Here is a 19,986-nt window from a genome sequence, read left to right on the forward strand (position 1 = left end):
GAAATTAAAACGAAAATGGTGGTCAGAAATATTTTCATTTATCGATTTAATTTATGTTTAGTATCACTATGCGTATTCAGATTAATTCTGATTAGAAATTATTTTACACCATAAGATGAAAGCAAGCAGAATTTATTTCTGAGAGCAATTCAGTTTCCATGAAAAATTCATCTTGAAAAAAATCTTCAAAGTAATGCAAGGTGTTCCGTAAGAAATATAAGTAAAGTCAAAATTATACTAAACCATGAAGATCACTAATGTTAGACGAAAAAAGAAAACCTAGACCAACCACTCTTGAGTAATATAAGATTAAGAAACATAAAAATCAGTTTGATTGTCAGGGAAAATTTTGAAGTCACTCAGGTATCCCATTTTGAAATACTTTGGGCATCAGCAATAGGATTGTTTATGATCGAGTACGAGATGGCGTAAGTTTGTTGATCTCTTCCACGCTGCAATACATCAACAGAAACAAACGTTCATCGTTTCAAAATGTATTTATGCTTTTAGTTGTGTAATAAAGATAATTATATATTAATTTTTAAATATCTGTCAAATGTATTAATGCGAAATGTGCAGTGGCCTAAAATTTACACTGCGAAAAATCTTTACAGATAACAACGCTTGGTTTACCAATTCCAGTTCAAAACACCAGCCACTTTATTTATGTAGATTTACTGCATTAAGTAATTGCATCAGATGCCATGAAATATTACACAAATAGCATCCTCAGCAACAAGGTGATCGCATCATTTGCTAAAAACAGTAGTTCAGATTACATCTTCATTTTAATGAGATGCTCTGAACTTTAAAGGCTCTCCTCACGTGAGAAAATTTCTAATTTATGGCAAAGCAGACCAAGAACATTAATTCTATTCAAGAAAGCACGCTATTGCTTCCAAAATTCATTAAAAATAAATTACCAGGATAAAGATCTTTACAGAGTCTTGGAAAAATCATTAGGTATAGGCAGTTTAATTTTTAGAATGAATTCGCTCGGAAATTGCCCCCGAAAATACCCACATGGGGATATTGTCTCCAAGTCCCCTTTTGAATTAGGAGTAGCTTCCTACCTTATTTTAATAACATTTAATTTGCTGTGACGATCGTTATATTTTTTTTCCTTTTAGGCCTGAGCGTAATGGTTGAAAAATGAATCAATAATGAAGCCGTTCATGTGCTTTCTGAATCAAGAATTATCGATGTAGTGTGCAGGAAATGATGACATGAAGGGTTGGTAACAAAAGCGATTTTTTTCTATTTTCTTCGTAAATATGCAGTAAATTGGGTTTATTGATTTGTCTCTTTTTCAAATTATGGGGAAAATATTCCCATTCGATTTCAAATTTTTCTATAATTTTTAATAGGGCAAAGAAACTAGTGAGTTTTAAAATAATGAGAGTTTTAAACCGATTGTGTTTACTTTCTACATTCATTGTGGAAAAGGATTGCAACCTTTAAAATATAAAACTAGATAAATAAAACTCGGAATAAAATTTACCTTGAAAAAACTTTTCAAATCAAAATAGAAAATTTAAGTTACGTCTTTCTCAGAGGATTAAATTGTTCCTCAAATAAAATGAAACAACATATTATATTTTCAAAATTCACATCAATGCGTTTTATTTACCTACATTGCTTAAAAGCATTTTCAAATCTATTTTTTTTTCAAAATAATATTTAAAATTTCATATTACTCACCAAAAAGATTTTAACTTGCGCAATTTTTTAAACATATATAGAATGAGCGAATTAATATAGGTTAAATTAAAGTAATGAAATGAGACTAAATCTATTATACAATTTAACTAGTAAAGAAACAATATATTTGCAGTTAACATTTAATAACCGCACATTGATTATTGATTGAACATTTTATTTTTCATTAAATATTTTATAATCTTTAATTGTACCACATCTTACAAAAATGTAACTTTTTACTTGAGACAGTTTTCGATTGCAGATTAACCTGTAAACTCTGTATACAATGTAACCTGTATACAATGAAATCTGTGAAAATTAGGAAAACATAATTGGCCTCCAATATTTAATATACTTAAATTCCAATCTACATATACTTTTGACGTTCCAGTCCCATATTACAGACAACGTTACTTCAAATGTTGTATTTTTATTTGGTTGGCATAGGTAGGTTGACTAATTAATCATTTTTTTTAAAACTTAGTAGAAATATCAGTGAGCCTTGATGGCTTAGTGGTTAAGGCGCTGAGCTCTGGTTGTGAAGAACTGGGGTTCGAGCCAAAGTGAAATCTTGAGTCCCATTCAGCTTCATATCGATGGGGTCAAAGGTAGCTCATTTTTCATATAATATTTTTCCTATTATGTTATTTGACCTATTCTATTATCCTATTATGTTCTGTTATTTTGTTGGTCTCGTTAATTGCGTTAAAAAATTTCATACAAGCAGATAGAAAGGTCTTTTTTCTTTTAAAAAAAACGGAAAGTAACTTAGAGTACATAACAATTTATTGTTAAAGTAATAATTAAATTCTAAAAGGAACTTCAAATTGCAAACTAAAAGAGATGTTGTAGATCACTTTCTTACACGAAAAAAAATCTTTCAAAATGGAAACTAAATATAAACTTTAAGTGCTTAGAAATAAAAATTGAGTTTAACCTTCGTTCCATAAAGTTTTATTAAAAGCTACAACATTCCCCGGATTCATAAATTTCTAACTTTCCTCTTTGACTAAAACTTGAAGAAAAAAAATTGAAATAAAAGTTGAGGAAACTTTGGACTCATCTCAAAAGAGGAAAGACGTTTCACTCAAACAATAAAAAGATTTTTATTTCTGACTAGTAAAAGATTTCACATTCCATTCATGGTTTTTCCTATAACACTTTTCAAGCTGTACCAATTTATTTTAACAAAATGTTTGAAACAAACGCTAAATATTTCCACGAATAAAATGTTAAATAATATTTCTCTTTTATCAAACAAAGCACTTATTTAAACTATCTTCTTAAAATGATATAAATTGATGCATTATTTTTTAATTGTTAATATTAATTTTTATTTAAAAGAAAAGGGATAATGTAATAAAACTAAATATTTTAATATTTAGTTTAATTTAATTATTAGAGCATTTGTTTTATTAGGTCGTACTAATTAATGAATTGCTGAATATTTCAATCATCATAAATTGCAAATGTATTTTTAAAAACTGGCTGCTTAAAAAAGAAGCATAAACTAAATTTTGAGACCTAAGTCTTTTATTAGCTTATTAATGCTCAAATCATAACATTTTCAGCAAAATTTAACCAATTAACATTAAAAGTAATGGAATCATCAAGAAATAAAGTTTGAAAAATGTTTGGGAAGCATTTTGCTTTATTTAGAAAAATAAAAACTAAAACTGAAAAGTTAGAAGCTCAATGCTAAAATGTCATAAAAATTATCTAAATATAAAATTAATCGTTATCCCCTCCAGCAAAAAAAATGTATTCCCATATTCAATTTACTGAATGAAAAAAAAAGACAAATGAAACTTATTATTTGTAATATACAATACTTAGATTTAAATTTAAAAAGAAAGTAGCTCTATAAACCAACTACCAACTCAACTACAAAATTGAAGAGAAATAAATAAATTTAATTATTTTCAAATTATGACTAAAAATAATTACTACGAACCTGAATTGTAAAATTACACGTTTTACAGTTGGTTCTGGTTCTCTAAAACTAGATATTTGCAACTATTAAGTTAATGTTATGTTGTATATTATTATTGAGAAATGATTCAGTACAGTGCATTATAGTTTTAATTCGAGTATATTGATAGAGTGTTAAAATTCAATCTTGGCTATACTGGCTTGGGATTTTATTAGCTTGGGATACTGGCTTGGGATTTTATTAGCTTAGGATACTGGCTTGGGATTTTATTGATCATTACTGATAACTATTCTAGTGAAATGTTCTGGTAAAATTAAAACCAAAACAAACGATATTTAAAGCATTCATTTGTTAATCTTTCCGGTAAAGGTCTCTAATAATTAACTAAGCAGACAAAATTTACGAAGAAAAGTATTCTGGTAAAAATACCGAAATGCACGGCAATAACATTTCTAGTTAAAAATAACAGCGTAATTCTTCTTAATAAAACCAAAATATACGGTATTTAAATCATTCATTTGATAATTTTTTCGGCAACGGTTTCTGGTTTTCACAATTACAGTTGTTATTACTTTGTGGGGGGTGGAGTTACAGACCATGTCAACCGTCATCTATGAAAAGGTACCCCGACATAGAGTCGAGTTAACATGTCTTATATACTAGTGAATTGTAGTTGTAATTTTGTAGTGGTAGATACGCTACAGTACTCCCCCACCAGAATTATAGCTATGATAGAATTCGATGAATGGATGCCACTAGTTCATTCATTGCTGTTTTGTGCGAAGCCGGGGGAGCTGTATTAAGATCACCGTATTTTTTTTTTTTTTAGTGCTGAATGTGAGAGGTGTATTAACTTCACGGTTGTAGTCGCTCCTGTGTTGCCGTTAGCAGTCGAGTGTATGCAAGCCAACGTTGTGCGTGATCGAGATGAGACTGAGTAGCAACAGCGTGAGGAGGTGGATAATGATGCAGTCACAAGTAGCAAGTCAACTGTTCAATGTGGACCATCCAACGAAGTAGGCGTATCCAGATCAAAGTGGGCGTTTTTGCCAAGGTAGGCGTGTTCACATCACTTCCGGGTCACCAATGTGGGGGGTGGAGTTACAGACCATGTCAACCGTCATCTATGAAAAGGTACCCCGACATAGAGTCGAGTTAACATGTCTTATATACTAGTGAATTGTAGTTGTAATTTTGTAGTGGTAGATACGCTACAACTTCTTATTTAACAAACAATTACGAAACTGATAAGAAAATTTAATGAAACAATTGTTTTTATGCCATGCTCGATGGTAGTTTGATAAATCACCAAATTTTATCACATTTGCTAAATTTTATTACATATTATAAAACTATGTTATATTGTTAATTTTAACAAATTACTATCAGACCGAGTACCAAGCTTTTTGTTATACCATGGAATCAGAAACACCATATCAGTACCATATTCTAGTTCCGTACCATATTATGGTAATTTTGACCATGTTTTTTTCTCACTACATAAAAAATCTTGGATTTATTTTATGAACTTAAAATTACTTGATTTAACTGTTCTTTAATCAGAAATTAAATACGAAAAAAAAATATTTTATATAGGTTGATTTTATATAGGTTGATAAAATATTTATATAGGTTGATTAATTTACGTCACACAAAAGCCGTAGTGGTGATGGTTTGGGTATCACGTTTGCGATAAAATGAATACAATACTAGGCATTTGAGCAGGATAGTACCCCAATTTAGATTAGAAAAGCAAATATTGGTAATATTTCCCGATCTCCGCATCACTCTTCTCAACCACTGAACAGACCTTACACTTTTTTGGTTGGATTTCATTAAAATGGATTCCGAATGGCAAAGACGTACACAGAAAAACTGCAATCTGAATAGATTCTCAGTTCTAACTACAAGAAATCCTTCCGTGAACTAATTTAAGTAAGATTAATACGCTTTTCACTATATCAAATGGGAGTTAAAAATTATATTTTAAACAATATGTAAATATTTATGGAAAAATAATATTTTAGATGAATTATTGCCCTGTTCAATGTATAAGAAAGCTTTATTGTGTTAAGATATTTGAACTTAGTGCTCAGCGATTTCACTTGTTCCCGAGTTGTCGTTATTACATTCTTACTGTAAGTTTTGTAAATACTGTATTGCTTATCTTCAAGACCAAAACTAGCATAATTAATAAGTATAAAAACTTTCCAACAACATAACTCAGCTTAGTATATCGTGAACTCTATTCAAAGACAACGCAAAAAGTAACTTTTGATTCTAATATGGGATACATTATTTTACGAAACAACAGCAGTAAAATATAATATTACAGATTTTCATACACATTATTGCTATGCGCTTGGCGCGTAATTTTTCGTCTCGTAAAATTACTGTCAATTTAAATATAAAGACTAGAAGGAACTTAAATCTTGTGAGAAGGAGGCAGGTAGCATGTTTTAAAAATCATTTGAATTTTACAGTTATTTATATTTTCCATTGCCATACATTCTTAATTACACATCTGTGTTCAGTTGTTTAGAATATTTCAGCAAATAACTGCGGAGGGGAAAAATTTACCATGCTAAGTATTGCTTGAAATGCTTATTAATTAATATTACATGGTTTAAAAACTGTTTGCTACTAGCATTCCACTGAAAGTGGAATATATGAAGCATTTTTGTCAAGAGATACCGTCAAGAGATACCGTTTTGTCAAGAGATACCGTCTATATACTTAATTACACAATACATAATTTGGGAAAAGTAAAAAGTTTTGATTTATAAATCTATAACCATTATTTACTTTAATTTAGAGTCACAAATTTAAAATGATTTTGAATCTTTTCAGGAGCTCACTATTACGGATATTTTTTTGTTTTTGGTTCGAATGAAAGAGTTGCAATTCTTTTTACAGGGAGTGCGGAGCATATAATATATGAATAGAAAAACATTTAGCTTAATCATTACCTATAAGGTAAAATTTCCTGATCAAATTAAGGAATAAAGTACCGGCACTTTAGGTGCATCATTCATAAAATCCATTCTACCGTAAAATATTATACTCGAATTCTTACCTCAATATTTATTTAATTAGAGTTATTTAGGATTTTACGGTAATTGTTACTGTAAAAATTACGTATATCAGATTTTTTGTTCCATAACATGTTCCGGTAAAGATGAAATTTACTGAAAAAAGTACCAGAACCTTGAGTGACGGTACTAATTAATTTTCAAGGTACTCGTTATAAAGGACTATTGTTGGTTTGCACGGAGGTGTTAGAATTCTTTCTCAATGAAATGAGTTCTAAAATCTTGAAAAAATACAGAACACAAAAATTATGGATATAAAAGCATTTAGCTTAATGAATAATTATTGATTATCTAAATAATTTTAGAGATATTTAGTTAAAATGGACTTAATTATTTTTAGTTTTACTTCATGAACTGATCACGAAATAAATGCATATTTAAAATAAATGCAAACCATTCATTCGGTTAAAATAAAACCTACACATAAGCAAGTAACAAGCAACAAGGTTTTAACTTTCATTCATACTTTTAGAATTTTTTTTCTTTCAATCTTCAACACTTCAAGTGATATTTGAAGATCAATCTAAAGACTTGACTTTCAAAGAAACAACAATACTTTTTAAGAAGAGATTTCAAAACTTTTTAATAAAACTTTTAGAATAATCCGATATCTTAGCTTATCTTTTCACAAATAGAGACACTTTAAATTAACTTTTTTTTTGTCATAAGCTTCCACTGTTTCCCAAAGTAACTTCGCCAAATGTCTGCTACCAGAGTTTGAAGTATCCAATTTCCAGCAAAACTTTCTCTTTTAAAATTATTTTTCACCCCTTTCTGCCAAGACTAATCTTTTCAGATTGTTAGCTTTAGTTTTCTCGCCATTGATTTTGTGTCACTACTATTACTTCGCTTGGAAAAATCGGGTCCCGGTGGTACTAAAAGAAAGTTGATGCATTTGAGACCGTTAAACCTCTTGGAAATAAAATTAAAATAAAGAAAGAAATCACCAGCGAAATAGAGAGATCGGGTAGCTTAAATGCCTGACAGTTCTCTTTAGTTTGTTAGCACATTACAAGTTCCAAAAGAATGGCGAAGCATTTATTAAATGACTAACATCATTCGGAAAGTCATTTGTTGGAAAGGCTTATGTGTTTAACGAGTTAGGAACGACGCGAAACGAACACATTTTCAACATAATTAAGTCATAGTTTTTTTGGGGAAAGCATTGAGAAAAAAAATTTTAAAATAAAAAAAATGATATTGAATGAATAAAGTACACTAGAAAGGTTTTTCTTTGATAAATAACAGTAATGGTCTTTATGTATAAAACTAAAAAGGATGAAAAAAAAATAACAAATTTCATAAGATTTTGTTGGTAGTAGCCTAAATTGGCTCGCGAAGCAATTTATTTTACGTCCGGTTTTAGAAATTATCATTAATTTTATGGTCTTTTTAACGCACCTGGTTGGGCAACTGCATCTTTTGTATTTGCTTTGAAATAAATTTCTCACTAACTTAGGGGCATGAATGGAGAAAGAAACATAATAAATTTAAGTTGTAAGTAAATAACTTGAACAAACTAATGAAGCGGTCTGATTAGGGAGACGTTTAAATGATTAGTGCTTTTTACCTTTTTGTAAGAAAAACGTAATAGTGTAATGTTAATGTTTGTACTCGTCTGTAGTATTTTATTGTTATTTCCATTGGTATATGTATATTTTTTAACTATTCTAAATTTTGTAATTAGCAGAGAATGTTGGATCTTGCATCAATTTTTACTTTTATTACACTAAATGTTATTATTTCAATGATTTATATACTTTATAAGGAATATAATGTTCGTTTAATAAAAAAAAATTTCGAGCGAATGCTGACAAGTTTTTTAAAATTAAAAAAAAAAAAGTTTTACAGAAAATCAGGAAAATTAGTTCTTGGTTTGATATGATGGGACATTGAATTAGTTTTGGATATCACTCATTTTGGGTTCCTGTCTTCTAAATTAGTTAGTTGATTGAAGTTAGATACTTATGCAATTGAAACTCATTTTGATACAGTTTTTAAATAGTCTGTTTTGACTAAAAATACTTTTAAAGCAAATAATATTTTTTTACGAATATTTTGATTCTATTTAAAAATCCATCTCATCAAAAAAAAAGAGGATTAACTATATTCAGTATTTTTCGACAGTATTCCACTCACAACCATTTGAAGATAATCAAAATTTATAATTATCAAATATTTCATTCTGCACATTTTGTTCATTCTGTATCATTTGGGGTAATAAAGAATCTACTATGACAAAACCTACATTAAATGTCCATATTTGTATGTTTTGTATCTATTAAAACAGTACTTATTACCATAATATCCACAGCAATAATAATTGCAAAAATTAACTAATTATCACGGGTATCAGTAATAATTTGACGCTATTTTTAAGATTCCCAAAACGAATCAGTATTTTTCCTTCATCAATTTTGCTTTTTAGTACATTCTTTTTATTCCAACAACAGTTGATTTTAAATTATTTAGTTTTATAGAAATACCTTTCAAAAGCGCAATTGTAAATAAAATAAGCGCATCATTTCAGATAACTTTAAGAATACAAATTAGATGACACAACATTCCATCCACGTTTATGAATAATCCGACGAGAAAAAAAAACGAATAAAAAATGATAAAATTTTAAATAACGTGCAACACTCTTTTTTTTAAAAAAAAAATATATAAGCTGGCAATATCAATGGTATTATCTTTTAAACGTTTGAAAACAAAATAAGCTTAATCAGCAATTTAATTTTTAACAATGACTAATGCTAAAAAATGAGAAAATTCCTCTTTCCAAATGAATCCCTTCACTGATCTAATTGAAATTTGTAGATGATTCTTAGGGTCGTGGCCTAAAATTTCTCCTTTAACCAGCTGGTTCAAATTTCAGGACAATTGTTCAATCGAATCTAAACATATGTACACAAACTGTTACTTTAATTAATATAGATTTGATTAAGTAATACAAAAGACACAAATCACATAATAACAGGTGTACAGTGCGCCAAAAAATTAGCAAATCATCCTGAATAACTTTTGATATAACGATCGGATTCGGACTAGATAGGTTTCAATATTAATGGTTCGAGAAATTCATCTCAAATCTGTTAGTGCTGATGGTATTTTAAGTTAAGGAATCAGGAACTCAAACGTACTTCTTCTGAGTAAACGTACCGTTTTCTCGACAGATTATGATTTTTTGATCAACGAATTATAGGGGAAAGCCACAATCTGGGAAATATGGTCAGGAGAGCAGTCAAACGTTTAGATCCCTTACTGCAAATTTTATTTTTTGCGTATTTCGCCAAATCTCGAGAACTTTTTCAGCGAAATGAAAAATCTTTGCACACAATCATAAAATTTGTTTATCCAAAGATAATTGAATGCAAAAATAATTTATACTAATTATATCTTGTGTTTCATTATTTTATTTCATGATAATCAAAATTTTTGTATGTATTTACGTCTGTAAATTGTATGTCGTAATAATTTTTGTATCATTTTTAAAAAATGAAATTTTATATGGCAAAATAAAACATTTGAACACAATAGGTTGATTAGTTCCTAAGAAACCAAACTTTAAATACCTGATTTTTTTTAAAAATAAAATTCGATTTCTCCAGAGGTATTCGACTTATTTCGTTCAAATTTTGTACTTTGTCATAAGAAATTAAATTCTTTAAAATGAGGCAAAAATTTGTATACCTTAATATTTAAAAGTTTTTATATCATTAAATAAAATAATTAAAAATAATAAATAATTATTAAAAATTATTTGAATGGAGTTGTCTTTGGATAAATGAATTTGGATATTGTGTTCAAAAATTATTCGATCATCTTAAACAAATTCTTGAGATAATGCAAAATAAGCAAAAAGTAAAATTACATTAAGAGGTTCAAGCTTTTAACCATTCACCAACTTATTACTGGGATTTTATTTTCGTGATTATGGCTACCCTTTATAGTTTGGGAGTAAGGAACCATTATCCGTCGGGGAAAAAACATGTTTACTCAGATAAAATTCACATTATTTGTCTGAATTTGTAAACTAAAATATCGCTTGCACTTAATGATTAGCAGATTTGAGGTCACCCTTACGAATTCTAAAGAGTGATGAAAATCCGATTATTAGATCCAAAGTTGTTTAGGATGTTTCACATTTTTTGCGTGCTAAGCATAATGAAACCAAGAATTTTAATTGTAACTGATAATGCCAAATTTGCTATAATTATATTGTCATAAATGTCCCACCTGCTGGACTGCGAATTTTTAAACTACAATATAATGAGCTAGTTGATAGAAAAAATGAGTAAAAATAGTAGAAAGCCAGAGGGAAAGAAATAGAATAATATCGATTTTGTAAATGCTTAAAATAGTCCTAATATCGAGAAAAGGCATCAGTTTTCTTAAATTTCTAAATCAGGGAGGATAGATGATTATATTTCCCTATTAATAGCACCTTTGCTGGATGGGATTTAGGTCTGAAGACATTATAGAAGAGTAATAGGATCAATAGGAATAAAAAAGGTTTTACCTAATCTCATTAAAAATATTTAGAGTATCAATAGTAGGTCTAGTTATTTTAAAGAATTAAAAAAACTTGTAAGAATGATTTTAATAATTAATTTTGAATTTTATTTAAATACGTAGTTATGCTCTTTTAAAATAAATCATCTAGAAAATATTAATCATATTGTATCAAGGATCAGTGCAAATTAAATTAAGTATACACTTTTTCATTTTTTTAGGTCTCACAAAATGATCTTATTTTCCTTAAAAATTTGGTACTTTATTTTATAAAAAATAACACTTTTTTACTTATTTACCATAGCTTTGCTTTCAAATTTAAATTTTATAAGGTTTTATTTTTAAATAAAATCAAATGAAACAAAATTTAATCAACAATTAGGAAATAAAAGAAAATTAGTACATATCTTAAATAACTGATTTAGTAACAACCCCAGCAGATAGTACCTGCTTTTACTTGTAAAAAGTACATAAAATGATTTCAAAAATTCTTCCCTAGAATATATTTACATTACAAAATATTTACAATTGCAATATTTACATTGCTTCGTAAAATATGAGGTCCAAAGTACAGCTCTATCCCGTAAATGTTATTGCAAATCATATTGTATTTTAGTTACATCTTCAACCAAGCTCAAAACCGGTTTAATGCAAGTGATTATTGCAAATTTTATTACCGTTTTATCTTCCAAACATGATCAAACCACACTAACAGTGTCTAAAGCTAACGAAACTAATTTCAAACTGCTTTCGAAAATAGATATGAAATAGTTTCAAAAATTTTATAATTAAACAATTCTTTCTTAAATACTATTTTTTTCTTAAATTTTAAAATTCTTTTTCGAGTATAATAATTTCTAAAGATTATAAAACACTTTTATTTAAAACATAACTCTATTGGGAAAAAAAAATTCTGTTAAAAAAAGAGCAATTAGTGTTTAGCAAAGCAATTTCATTGATAAATTAATATGAATAACGATGAATAATATCGATTAATAATAATAACAATAAATCAAGGAATTCTAGCTTTTATATTGAATATTGGGCATTATCTTCTCTATAAAGACTGATAAAACTACTTAGAAAATAGTTAACGGAAGCAAGGATAGGCTGGTTGGTAGGGCGTCGGACCTATGTCCAAGAGATCGTGAATTCGATCCCTGCCGGCTGAAGGCTCTCCGTGTAGTAAATATGTCGGGTCACAAAATCCTCCATGTTCCCATAACAAATCAATACATCTGGGAGTACTGAATTGGAGATTGATCATTCTCTGGTTCTGGTCAAAATAACGACTTGTGGATGAATGAAAGGAAGTATGAATGGATCCGTCTTATAAGAGGGCTGTGACGTGTGAGTGGCTGAAGTTGTATTCTTGGCAGTAGATGGCGCCGCTGAAAAATTAAAAAAAAACTCATCCTTTGTCTGGAATTCACTTGGTTTCACCGGCAAGTGGCATTAGAAACAACAAAAGAAAATCGTTAACAAGAATTTTCTCACTTGTGGTTTATCAAATATTTATTAATTTTTACAGAACTTCTGAATAGATTTTTCTGTTTTAGAGTTTTAAATTACAAAAACTAGGTTCGAAATAAAATCCAATTTTTAAAACAAAGTATTTGTTGTATTTAGTTTTAATATACGCACTAGAATGAAACCTATGGTCTTATTTTATTTTATTTTATGACCGCCGTTGAACAGCCGACCCAATTTTTGGGTTTGCAACTACTAATGTTCAACGCCGTAGCCTTGTAATTTTGAACCAATCCAGAAGACAAGGAAACTCCTGGATCAGTACCCCCAGAGGTATTGATTTGTTATGGGAACATGGAGGACTTTGAGACTCGACAGATTTAACGCGCATCAGTCACCATTTACTACGCGGGGAGTCTTCGACCGCATGGGACCGAACCCAAGAACTCTTGGCCTATGATCTTATTGTAATTTGAACTAAGTATTCTTATAATTAAACTGCATCATAAATTAACCAGAATAATAAATCCAACATTAATTCGCTTTAAATTGGCCAGAGAAGAAGCGAATGTTTTATCTTGTAAAAACTATTTAGACAAATATTTAAAATTAGTTTTTGAACAAAAATATTACTCAATGAATAATGTCATCATTATTTAAGTTAATTACTTATCATGAATTTAATTTTTTTTGAAATTAAACGTTTCTGATTGTGCAATTGATTTGTATATTAAAAAATATTTAAATTTAAAAAGAAAATTTATTTAGCTTAGTTGAAAGGCTATGAAAATGAATTCTATGTATCATGTTTGTCTCAGATTCCTACTAAAAAGTACCGGCATTCAGATTGCCAGTACATTTAACCGTAAAATCTATTTGTACTGAGAAATCTTGCGGAACAAAAATCTGATAAATAGTAAATTTTACAGTAATCAATACCATAATTTTTTTTCTAATTAAATATATATTCATGTAAAAATTACGATATAAAATTTTATTTTAAAAGCGAAATTTACTGTAAAATCGAATTTTACGGATGATGCACCCAAAGTGCCAGTACTTTATGAAGGAATTTTTACATAGTCTGCAATATTACAAACAAACACGATTTCTTTGTTAATCAGGAAAAAAAGGATGTAATTTTATACACAATCACAAAAACAATCCATTGCATAAAAAAAACCTTCCTGATGTGTTTCGAAAATCCGGGCATTGCAAAATCTCTGTAATCAATAAAAAAAATATTAGCTAAATACACTCTTTGGAGTTGGAAGGTATGAGACAGCAGTTTCAAAATAAACAAAAGAAATGGGTTAATATTGTCCCCTCTTACAGGTATACAGGCCTCGCAGCGCGATTTCATACTTGAAGTAAAGCAGTTTATCATTTCCTTTGGCGATTGGCCTGAATTGTCCTGTGGCAATTTCATATCTTCCGACTCCAACAACGAGTGTTACGTACGATCTTGAGTGTGTATTACAATTGTTGAACGGTATTTGGTTTGTATTGTATCAATGTAGATGCATATCAAATTTCATTAAAATCGAGTTCTAGAGATCTAGAGATAATCAACCAAGTCTGCGAATCCCCTTAATTTCTTACACTAGAGTATTAAAAAAAAAGTGCGTGGAGTCCCTCCGCGTGGAAGAAGTTAAACTTCGCAACCTGCGACGTTAATTGTAGAAGAATCAGCAGTCGTAGAAGGATCACTAGTTCTATTCAACGACTCTTTTTCCTGCTCCGCTCGCTTCCGTGCTCTGTAATCACTGTAATATTGTGCACTGCTTGTGGTTGCCTCTTCGTCTCGCCCTGGAAAATGTATTTGTATTAATGATGTATGTGAATGCGTCATAATGTAATTTCAAAAGAGAAAACCTAACAATCAATTGATATTCACAAGATCAAACCTTGACATCAAACCTTCAATCAAGATCAAACCTTGATCGTACCTTGACATAACCTTAAATCCGTCGCATTGTCCGTGGGATTGTTTTCACTCATTTTTTTACAATTGTTATCCATTAAATTTGAAAATATAAAAAAAAATACTACCTTATTAAATTATATGTGTATCAAAACAAACTAAAAAAAATATTTATCGAAAAACAATACTTTTATTATTTTTATGCTAGTGAGAACCAAAACAATATGGAAATGAAGGAGGGAAAACTGGATCCTACCACGTGATTTCCCGGCCAATGAAAATGTAGCGTTAAACGTTTAACGCAAACTTGTTGGAAGTCGCATAAGAAGTATAACTTCAAAATTGTAAACCGATTTTCGCTTGCAAGAATATTTATATGCATAATCACAACAAAAATGAAAATATAAATTACTAAAAATATGAAAAATAAAAATATTTGAATCATATTATATTCTGTGCATTCGATTTCTTAAAAAGAAAACTCTTGTGAAAGTTTGCATTTCATATTAATTTGAACTACAAGCATTGGATATAATAGTCGTGCAAGCTTTGAATACTAATGTAATTGAAATGCAAATAATTCAGGAAGACATCTTCATACTATGCACGATTCACTCACAATAGTCAATATAAACTTGGTATATTATGGATCCTTAAGTGAGAAAGACACATAGATAGAAATAGATAGATACAAATAGATCGATTAACTAAATTTCCCAATTCGCAAAGGTTTTGAACAGTAGTTGGAAAGGAGCTAGAGGCACATTAAGATTATGACAGTCATAGATGCTAATCACTTTTGTTTCCTACATTTGACATCAATGCATAGTTGTCATTGTTAATTAGGAAATACTTGATATTTCAACAATAAGCTTCTCTTTAGGAGCAGATAGTTTGAAATGGAATGAAAACTATTATTGATTTATTTAAATTAAATTCGATAATATTTAGTTTGATGATATTTTGCTGCTGGTGGTGGTTTCTTTTTTCTTCCTAAAAGTAAATCATTGTTCTTTTCATTACTTAAATTTAGACATTTTCTTAAAAAAGAAAATTGCATATTATAGAATTAAATTAATGTTCCATAGACGCTAACCTTAATATAAGTACATTTAACACACATGTCAAAAATAAGATAAAAAATATACAGACGATGAATTGCAAATTAATATTTATTGTCATGAAACAACAAAAATGCTATCGAAATATCTTAAATAGCTAGTAATAAAGGGAAAAATGAACATCAAATCTGTTTGATTGTTTGGTGACGATGGACCGGTAATCAAATTTTTTGGGATGTTTTCTTTCTGAACTAATTCTTTAGATTTCGACAGCGTTTTTCTCTGTTATTATTATTTCACGTTTCGCAATCCATTCAAAATATACCTCTTTGACATTAAATTTGACAATGTTTCTAAAATTACAAAACATAAAATAAAAGTAAAAATATGAATTCGTAATCCTTATTGCACATCTTAACTTTCTCGATGCTCATTGGTTCTGGACGTAGTTGTGTCGGTAAAATTCTGCTCGTTTAATCGTATTTAGTGAAAACAGGCAATAAACTATATTTCTTGCGATAAACAGTTTGTAAATATCATATTTTTATGGTTATTTGAATGTTTTGGTTAAATATGGTAAAATAACAATCAAATAAATTGTTGTTTAACCTTTTTTTCCCAAGAAATTCTAACAGTAAGGCGTGTTAATTGCATTACAGAATGCGTGGGTTTCCTATTTTTGTTAGGTAATTCGTATTTATGGAAATTAGCATTTTTGTAGAGGCTGAAATACAAGTAAATATCACTGAGATCTTCTAAAAGATTAAAAACAGGCTAGTTATTTGTAACTAAAACTTTAACATTTAATTATTATAAGATAAATTAATTTCCATGCAGGGACACATTCCTAACATGTCTGTCGCTCCACAATTTGAAAAGCCAAAGTTCATTTATCTTTTATTGCAGCGCTTGGTGTAGAGCCAGAATTTAAAACTTTTGCTACCTTGAACTTTATATTATTGAGGATAAGACTAAAATCAAGATTTCTCATTTTAAATATTTTTGTTTTATTCTTCGGATTGTTATCCTTTCCGATTTCGGTCGCGTTTTGAATAATGATTCGTTTGCTCAGCCAATATTTATTTAAGCGATGAATAATATGAATACTAATGTACTTGGTGCATTTCAGAGATGCGTTTAAAAAATGCCAAGAGACGATTTATTTACGCAAGTAATTTAAGAGAGTTTGAAAAGAGGATATTCTTTAGCATATTTATTATATACATTAAACGAAAATAATTTCTTTGCACAGAGAAAGTTAATTGCAGCTCAAGAGAAGGAATATCTAAAATAACTTTAGTTCTAACGTTTTAATATTTACATTTTTAGCGATTTATTAATGTCTGCTGCGAAAAATATGTACGGATTTTTTTGTTTGGTAAAACTAAACATAGTTGACAAACACTTTAATACATTTTTCAATATTACTGAGAAGAAATATTAAATAATACGAAATTTAATAAGAGCTGGGCAAATAAATAAATTTATAAACGAGAAAAGAGAAACAATTTAAAATGTAGTTATTAAATTGTAATATTACTTTCAGTGCAAAGAGAAATTGATATATTTCGTTTTCATTAGCAATTGATATATTTTGAAGAAACTCGTTCATTAAAACAAAATAAGCAACTAAATGATCAAAAGGAATTTTCTGATTTTTAATAAAACCATTAAAAGAAAACGTTTGTTTCTTTTGTTGTTTCAATCATTTTTTTAATAGAATCAGTTGTTAAAATTATCACCGCAGTGCAGCGCCGTGGGCGTTAGATCAAGAAGAGTTAGCATTTTTCCAAGCTTTAAGAAACATGTTTCTTCGTCACAAGCTTTTGAATGAAATGTAAAACACATTAACTCCTCAACGATCGTTTAATTTTCAAGAAAACGGCCATAAAAGTGTCTATTTTGCAAAATACACGCATTTACAATTACCTTAAAAATGCCTGGTACTGCTGGTACCTGGTTCATTTCTTTTGCTTCCGGGGAAAAGAAATGAATTTAGTTTTATTCTTATTGGCGTATTACTAATGAACACTCCAGCTCGTCAGTATCACGGGAGCGAGAAATAGCGAGGGAAACCTCACCCCGTCATTTTCACGGGAGCGAGAAGGAAGGGGTTAAGTACTTTTCTGTGATCAGAAACAACCGACCATCATCAGTACAGAATCTTTCGTTAGCTTCAGTATCTACCCTTATACGTTTTTGCTTCATTTAATACTGAAATAAAAGATAATTCGTATTTTATAGATATAATAAAGAAAACTGCAAAATGTATTTTTGTCATATATGCATAAGCCAGCACTTTTCAATTTGGTGATAAAATGTATAAACCTAACTATTTACTAAAATAAGTTAGCTATCACTAATTCAATTGCTTTTGAAATAAATGAGCCACAACTTATTCATTAGAACTTAAAATAAAAAGCCTTCATTATAAATTATTTACCACTAAAATAGAAAAGCGACCATTGACTCGCTTCAGTAGTCTATCCAAGAAATGAGTTTAAGACAAAGATAATTCGTAGGAAAAAGATTTTCTTTCATTTCTCGATTTTTGTAATTAAAGAGATTACATAAGTCTTGATTAAACATACAGAGTGTAAAAAAAAGTGTGAAAACAGACAAGTATCATATTTCAAAAAATATACATTAGATAAAAAATAAAAGAAAGAAGAAGAAGAAAAGAAAGGAAGGAACTAGATGCATTCAGGTCCTCATCTTGAAATGTGGAAGCCTTAGGACACGAAAATGCCATGAGCTCCTTGGTCGTAATCTTAAACCAAATCTACTTGTAGTTTATTTGAGCTGTACCTTTAAATTATTTAGAATATGAGTAAATTATGATACGTTAGCAAATTTGATCTTCTATTTATTACAAGTCTGTTAACTCATAATTCGAAAAAAAAAAACAGAAAGCGAAATTATTTGAAATATTTAGGGGATGAAACATTTAGAGGATTTGGAACATTTGGGGGGGGGGGTATTTCCATAGTTGAAAAAGTTAACTAATGATACCAAACTCGATCCTTATCCCCTCTCGCTGTAGATGCGGTAGGGGTCAACCATATGAAACCCTATTTTTTTCCCGATTCAGATTTTCTGGAAAAAAGTAACCTTATTTAAGTTATAAGTGTATGCATATTGCTTCAGAGATGTTACTGTAAACCGGGGAAATTTAAATGAGATGCAAAATGTCTTGAATGGTGGTGTCTTGAGACCTATCAGATTACAAAAAGATAATAAATATATATATGAATAGATAAATAAATAAAAATATTTTGGTAATTTTGTTCGAAAAATAAATAAATAAAGGTGGTTATTTTTATGCCCTTAGTCTGATGGGTCTCAAGAGTGTCATTTTTTAAGCAAAATACATAAACCCACGACTCAAATAGCGTTACTTTTTCCTGGAAGAACTGAGTCTGCAATGAAAAAAAAACATGGATTCACATTTAAAATTTAAAATTTGCCCTTACCTCGCTCACAGAGCGTGGATTTGAAGGATCAAATTTAGTATTTTTAAAAAAAAATACCGAATGGGACTATTTTTCCTTTTCCGATCCAATGTATATTTCTAGAGATATTTGACCGCTTACAAACCATTTTTTACACTCTGTATACCATTATATCGTAACAAACTCATCCTAGGTGATGATTTATTGAGTTATACTAAAGAAAATATGTTTCAAATAAATTACATGTAAACAAGAAAAACCTCCCATGGTTAATACAATGGCAATGAGGCTGTAGCCCCTGATGCAAGACTCTGCAGACAGAAACATTATAATTGCTTGAACTGTTTATGTGTTAATATCTCAGTGGACGATTTAGAGCAATACATAGATGCTTTGAAATGTCAAATCAGAGAAAAATTGTTTCTTTAATGTATTAAATCCTTCTTTTCATAATAGTTGAGCCAAAAAGAGGCCTAAATATATATACATGATATAAAATTTTAAGCATTTTCACGCAACATTAATCTTCCCTTTTCATACTAAATCATGAGTAATTATCACCGCAAGAACATTAAGTAACCCACAAAAGAAGTTTTCCTTGTGGACATGCGCATTTTCTCGTGCTGCTCTCGATTTTGAAATAATTATAGCCACATCCATCATCCAAGCCCACCCTAACGTTATGATGGGAACTTTTCGCACTGTTTTTCTTTTTCAAAAAGCACCTCACACACTTCGAAGAGATTAATGGGCATTTCGCTCAGTTAGATCTTTCCATTTCTTGATTCATCCCTTGGCATATACGCCAAACGAAAAGCAAAACTTGGAACTTTTAGTA

This window comes from Parasteatoda tepidariorum, chromosome 8 (assembly GCF_982258835.1).
Source record: "Parasteatoda tepidariorum strain Cologne lab strain chromosome 8, Ptep-v5.0, whole genome shotgun sequence".
NCBI lineage: Eukaryota > Metazoa > Arthropoda > Arachnida > Araneae > Theridiidae > Parasteatoda > Parasteatoda tepidariorum.